Raw genomic sequence first — 7,956 nt, 5'->3', positions numbered from 1 at the left:
TCTGGCTGCCACCTGCACCTGAGCGCTCACGTGATATCCAACACCAGCCATCAACCACATGAGGAAGCTGTCTGGGAAGCAACCAGCTGAACTGCTTCAACTCATGCTGTGCAAATCAAAACTTAGCCACAGGGTTTAACTTGCCTCAAATGCAAATCCGTACCCCAGTGACAGCTGTTTTTTAACACGCTGTTGGCATTATATATTAGGCCTTAATAGTAACAAAATCATTGATATTGTAGTTTTTATGCAATCATAAGTAATAGGAATAATACATGTTTTTGAAACTTCAGAATATAACATAGTAAAATGCATGTTATGTTTTATACACATACATGCACGCATGTTTATAATGAGAGGGAAATATCAAGATACTTATAAAAGAATGAGAAATACCTGAAGACTTTTCTTCACCACAGATTATAGAACATATCATGCTAATGTCTTTGTGTTCTGAAGGAAAAATTTGTATTCAATTTGAGTTATTTTCACTCATTTTTTAAGTAGAGCCTATAACGTTTAATCTATTGAGTTTTCATAATCATTCTGAAGGATTTTCAGTGAATTCAATACACAAAAATGTAATTCTTCACACTATCATATTTAGCCTCAATGCACTGTGAAAGACACTAAAGAAAGTTTAATCTAATAAATTTTCCTTTTAATTACATTGAAATCTATTTCTTTGTGTTAAATTTCTTGTGATTATAACAGGTTATGGATTTTTTCAAAATTCTCATATGTTTCTTGTATCAATATTTTTAATAGTATTTTTCTTACAGATCCCAGAGCTCTATTATGACACTATACAGTGCCATAGAAATAACCCATTAGGATGAAGACAGCATGGTGGTTAGAATTGAACTGTAAATCTCTCAGAGTACAGCTCTTCTTGGCCCTATTTGCCATGTTTCTGATTGTTCAAAAATGAGACAACATCCCTTCGAATGTCACAGAAAGGATACCTCATTTTTTAGCTTTACATTGAATTAAATCAAATCACAGCTGCCTCAAATTTACCTAATTAAAGTAGTAATTAAAGTTCTTGCCTTACCTGTGCAGTCAAGGACATAAGTACTTCTGATGGGAAGAAATAGACATAAAGGCTTGCTGTCAATTATCTCTGATGGCTTTAAAAAAATAATACAGGAAAATAAGGGTTGGGTTACAGGTCTGTACAATAACGAATACAGTAATTCAGCATCTCTTTCTTTTCTTGGACCCTACCCAAGTGTTTGGGAGAAGAGAGACAAGAAGATTATCTGAGTAATCCGATCTTAGGACTATCAGTGGATAATGGTGATCTCCAGCAATTTTGAACTAGGGCTTACCTCTAACAAACGAAGGGACTACTACAAATACAAGCCCTTCAATCTGGGAACAGCATAACTGTTGAGGTTTTTTTTTTTTTTTATGTGTGTGTATGTCAAAGATTCTGTCAATAAAATGGAGAACAAAAAAGGAGAAAAGAAATGTGACTCCGATGTTGGCAATGTTTTCAACTCTGTCTTCTCAGAACAAAACCAGGTGTCCTGATGAACCATGCCGTCTTTCACAGTTGATGATATGTTCAGAATATTTGATTAGATTTTTAATCATTATTATTCTCTTATGATAAAAAACAAATATAATACACTATCAGAGAGCTAAATTTATGTGCTAGGAATTGTTAAGATACCTTTACTCCCAAAACAAAACAAAAAAGTTTTAGAAAACTTTTCAACACTTAGACTATTTTGACAGGAATGTTTATCTACCTTTAAAATATTTATATAGAAATTATGAAATGTTTCTCTATAGCCTCCCAGATTTTCCCCAATGCTGAGGGAAATCTACATGCTTATCTTCTTTTATAGATCTTAAAGTCTGAGATTACACTATGAATAAATTGCAGATCCTTTGCAGCTAGAAAAATGGAAAAGCTCAATTGGAAAAGCTCAATTGAAACTTCACATTGCTTACATTAATACCCACTTTATTGATCATAATAAATCTCAAACATTCCATTGGGAATAATTATTTATGCATTCTTTATATTGTTCTTTTCCTGTTTTCTCACTTTGATCCTAACAGAAGAAAACACACTTGCTCATTGTGGTGTTTAGTTTTATCAGTTTCACCAAACTGTGTGGGCATCAAATACAAACTTACATGTTACAGTGAAGATATTTTATGGAAACAGTAAGATCTATGATCATTGTACTTTAAGTAAAGGAAATTATAATTAATAATCTGGATAGGGCTGTATCTGCTTTATCAGGGTCCACAAGATCAAAAGCTGCATCATTAACTCCTATCTGAGTTACCAGACTTTAGCATTTCTCATAGATTTTGGCTTTGCCAAAATTCACCCTAATGAACTGATTCTTTAAAATAAATACATACTGCTATATACTTTTTCCTGGAAAACCTTGATACATACATTTAGGGCACATATAACTTTAGAATTATAGGGACTACCTTTTAAATTCTCCTCTCCCTGTTCCACTTTCTGTTTTAAGGTTTAGTACTTAATCTTTATAGTTGCTAATTGAAATACAGTCACTTTAAAAATATCTTCTGAAAAGTAGCTGGAAACAAGGTTATCAATCAAAAATCAATAGCCTTCTTGTATAAAAATAAAAGACTCACTGATACAGAAATTAGGGAAACAATCCCTTTAACAATACCATCCAAAAAAATATCTAGGAATCAACCTAATGAAGGAAGTAAAAGACCTCTACAGTGAAAACTACAGCACTCTGAAAAAAGATATCAAAGACAATATAAGAAAACGGAAAGACATCCCTGTTCCTAGGTAGGAGGAACCATTACAGTGAAAATAGCCATGCTTCCAAAACTTCTATAGACTCAGTACAATCCCAATTGAAATTCCAACCACATATTTCACAGAATAAGAGAAAACAATCTAAAATTTCATTTGGAACCAGAAGAGACCTAGAATAGCAAAAATGATTCTATGCAACAGAGACATGGCAGGGGCTATCATAATTTCCAACTTGAAACTATACTACAAGCCCACTGTAATAAAAACAGCATGGTATTAGCAAAGAAACAGACCTGAGGATCAGTGGTACAGATTAGAAGATGCAGAAACAACTCCAAACATACTCAGATACCTCATCTTTGACAAAGGAGTCAACCATCCTCACTGGAGGAAAGATAGCCTCTTTAATGAATGTTGTTGGAAAAACTGGATTTCAACCTGCCAAAGATTAAAACTAGACCCTTATCTTTTACCATGCACTAAAAATCCTCAGGAGCATGGGAACTAGCAGAGAGCATCAACAACTGGGATCTCATCTTACTAAAAAGCTTCTGCACTGCAAGATAAACCACCAACAGAGCAAAAAGACAACCTATAACATGGGAAAAAATCTTTTACCAGCTGTTCCTCAGACAAAGGTCTATTATCTAGAGTATATAAAGAACTAAAAAACAAGTGGACTCAACAAATACAAAGAAGCAATTAAAAATGGGCATTTGAAATGAACAGACATTTCTCAGACAAAGTAAAAGAAGCAAATAAATATATGAAAAATGTTCAACATCACTGGTCATTTGAGAGATGCAAATGAAACAACACTGAGATTCCACCTCACCCCAGAAAGAATAGCTGTCATCAAGAAATCAATCAACAACAAATGCTGGGAGGAGGGAGGTTGTGGGGAAAAGGATCATTTCTCTGCTGTTGCTGGGAGTTCAGACTGGTGTAACCACTGTGGAGATCAATATGGAAAAACCTCAAACAACTGGGATTAAAAGTCCCATTTGACCAAGCTATTCCTTTGCTAGGTATAGACTGGTGTACACTGTGGAGATCAATATGGAAAAACCTCAAACAACTGGGATTAAAAGTCCCATTTGACCAAGCTGTTCCTTTGCTAGGTATCTTCCAAAAAGAATTAAAGTAATTATACCACAGTGATGATGCGCACAGTGTTTATAGCAGCAAAGTTTGTAATAGCTGAAGTTTGGAATAGCCCAATTGCCCATCAACTGGAGACTAGTTAAAGATGTGGAGTACTACTCAGCAGTAAAGAATGAGAAACTAGAGACATTTATAGCTAAGTGGATGCAAATTGAGGCCATACTCTTAAGTGAAATAAATAGGACACATATGTGTAAATACCATATAGTTTCTCTGGTGTGATCAACTAAAAGTGTAAATAAGGGTCAAAATGTATAATTGATATCATGAAATAGGAAAAAATGTCTAAAGGAGTAGGGGAAGTGGGAGGGGTAAGGGAAAGGAAAAGAACAAATATGAGAAATGGAAAAACATGGAAACAGTCTTTATAAATAGGGAAGGGTGGAGGGGTGAAGGTAGGGCCAGCAAATGGGGAAAAAATAAGAACCAAGATACATCATGTAAAGGTACAGGATTCTAATGATGAATGTAACTGTACTGTATACCTAAAATGTATCAACAAACTTAATGGGAAAAAAGTATCTACTGAAAGGCCAGAAAGGTACCTCAGTGGTGTCAAACAGGTCTCGCAAGAACTTTGTCCTGAGTTTGATTCCTGGTACAAAAAAAAAACCAAAAAACAAAACAAAACCAAACAAACAAACAAACAAAAAAACCAAAGAAAGCAACTATCTACTGAAGTATTTTATTAAAACAAAACATATAAGTTCATACATTATACAGTTGGTATATAACTTCACGCAGACATTTTTTATAATAGTATTAAGCATTGAGTTAGGTTTACTTAGTGCTTTCCAAAACAGATAAATTTGAGTGATTATAGTTTAAAGTGATAGAAGATACAAATTATTTTAATATATGTAAGACATTCATATTATAGTTTGCAATATTTACTAATATGTGTATGTTTCTTCCAGTCCTAATTTTCTACTTACGTGAAAGAATTTAAGACTTTAAGTAACATCAATGTATCATCTAACTTAGTCTCTCATGCCAACATTAATGGATTTGAAAAAAAAAATGGTGGATCATGAATTTTGAAAAGATTTCTGAAGCTAAATCCAGCATCAGATGGAAACAATTAGCATGTCTGGTACAGACAGGGATTGCTAAATTGGGTAAGGTAAGTTAGCAGCACTCTAAGATTTTTGTGAGAGTTTAAGAAATCTACTATAAGGTAATCATCAAACCATGTAATAGTATTTTCTAAATTATCTAAATACATTGGATTCTTTTTTGTTGCTGTTCTTTTATTGAGTTTATTTTTACATTTTAGGTACACAGCACAGTTACATTCATTATTGGGATCTTGTACCTCTACATGCCAGGTCTTGGTTCTCATTTTCACCCCTTGTCCCTGCCCTCCCTTCACCCCCTCCTCCCCTCTCCCTTTAGAAACACTTCATTTTCATTTTTTCATTTTCTCACATTTTTTCCCTTATTCCCTTCCCCTACCCTTCCCACTTTCCCTACACCTTTAGCCCTTCTCTTCCTATTTTACATGGTCAATTATCTCATTAGGATCTTATGTACTATTATAGATTTTCACACCAGAGAAACTATTTACACATGTGTGACTTAATTATTTCACTTAGGAGTATATCCTCAATATGTATCCATTTTCCTATGAGTGAATCTAATTTCTCATTCTTATGGCTGAGTAATATTCCATTTTATAGAAAACCACATCTTCTTTATCCAGTTTCCAACTGATGGCCAAATGGGCTGTTTCCAAGTTTTAGCTATTACAAACTGTGCCACTATAGAAATGGGAGCGCATATATCACTGTGGTATGATTCTTTTAATTCTTTTGGAAAAATACCCAGTAGGGGGATGGCTGGGTCAAATGGAACCTGTAGTCCCAGCTCTATGAGGTATCTCCATATTGATTTCCATAGTGGTTGCACCAGTCTGCACTCCCACCAACAACGGAGAAGCATTCCTTTCTCCCCACAACCCCGCCAACATTTTTTATTGGTTGATTTCTTGATAGCAGCCATTCTTCATGCACTAAATTGAAATCTAAGTGGATTAAAGATCTAAATATTAAAACAGAAACAGTAAACTTGCTGGAAGATAAGTTAGGGAGAACTCTTGAAGAGACACTGGCATGGGAAAAGACTTTATGAACAAATCCTCAGTAGCACAGGAACTAACAGAAAGAATCAACAACTGGAATCTCATCTTATTAAAAAGCTTCCGCACTGCAAAAGAAACCATCAACAGAACAAAGAGACAACCTGCAATGTGGGAAAAAACTTTTACCAGTTGCTCCTCAGACAAAGGACTATTATCTAGAATATATAAAGAACTCAAAACAACCAGGCCCCCCAAATATAAAGACCCGATTCAAAAATGGGCATCCAAAATGAATAGACATTTGTCAAACAAAGAAGTAAAAGCAGCAAGTGAATATATGAAAAAATGTTCCACATCACTGGTCATTCAAGAGATGCAAATGAAAACAACACTGAGATTCCACCTCACCCCATAAATATTGGATTCTTACCCAAATTAAAATATTTCAAAATAATCAAATAAATGTAACTCATGCGGGAAATTAATTCTATTATCTTTCTACTCATTACATTTAAGACATAAAAAGATATATATATATAAATTCTAAGACCATAAAATTTATCCTTTTATTGCTAATGTAGCTTTAAACATCTGTATTCTGTTTAAAGCATAGTTTGAAATAGATGCTTAATCTAATTCACCATAATTCTTTTTATAAAAATTCATTAGACCAGCACAAAAATCATAATAGCAAATAAATAACAGAGAGATAGTTAAGACAATGGAAAAAATGTTACTCCCATTCTCCTGATTTATGATATTATTTTCCTTTTATTTTAAGTGAGCTTATCTTTCTTTGTTTATAGAAATGTTTCACTTTTCTTTCACTTATATACCCTTTATTTTATGTTTTCCTACTTCTCACATCTCTCCATACCACCTTTGTTCTTCAGAGTGCAGCCATAAATCTCAATAACATATAGCACACAATGATTATAAACAATGAATTATTTTATTTGAAAGAATAAAAATATGAAACAAGATATGCCAGGCTACAAAATAAAGGCATATAAACTATGGAGTGTGAAGTGAGCATTGCATATGGAATGAACTTTAGGAAAGGGTCTTCACCTCTGTTTCTCATCACTGGATCCTAAGTACTAACATGGAGCCTTGCCATTTTAGAAATGCAACAAATAGCTGTCAAATAAAGGTCTATGTTTAATTTTTTATTCAATGAAATGGTCTCAAATGTGACCCGCCTTTCTTTTATCATTTCTTTCCCATTTGCATATCTATTTTCCTTCCTACCAGTTCACAGTTTGGAGTTTACCCTTCATTTTCCCTACAGTAGGGTGATACTCATCATTCTGACTTGCTTCTCTCATTTTGGTACTTTGGATCATACTATTTTCCTGGAGAACTTAGCATCAATTTCTTTCCTTTATTCACATCTCATAATTCTTTCAAGGCCCAACTCATAAAAAATTTTAAGAATAATTATATTGAATATGAATGTTTTCCTTATACATACAAAACAAAATAAAAACTCGATATACACTATTCTGTGTTCACACATTGAATCATTAAAATTTTATTCATTAAGTTTATTGGTACTTTAGGTATACAATATGATGATATTCGTCATTGGGAATGTGTAGCTTTACGTGATCTATCTTGGTTCTTATATTTTCCCCATTCCCCTGCCCTCCCTTCACCGCCTCCCTCCCTCCCTATTTACAAAGACTTCCTTTCCATTTTTTCCTAGGTATATATTATATATTATTTTCTACCAATTTAAAAATAATTTGCTTTATAATATTAATATATATTTCATTATTTATAGCATCTGAAAAAATATATAGCAAATACTAAATGAATTGTTTTTTTTTTTAATTAATTGAAAAACTCACCAAAAGAATTGGTACATCCTAAGTTTTGGAAAATGGTGTACTGTGAAATGTTTGGTAGCTGTGCAAATGTCAGAAGATATGCACATAGGTGC

The sequence above is a fragment of the Fukomys damarensis genome, unplaced genomic scaffold (assembly GCF_012274545.1).
Source record: "Fukomys damarensis isolate Sample0158 unplaced genomic scaffold, DMR_v1.0_HiC HiC_scaffold_5, whole genome shotgun sequence".
In the NCBI taxonomy this organism is placed as follows: Eukaryota; Metazoa; Chordata; class Mammalia; order Rodentia; family Bathyergidae; genus Fukomys; species Fukomys damarensis.
This window is presented reverse-complemented; position numbering follows the sequence as displayed.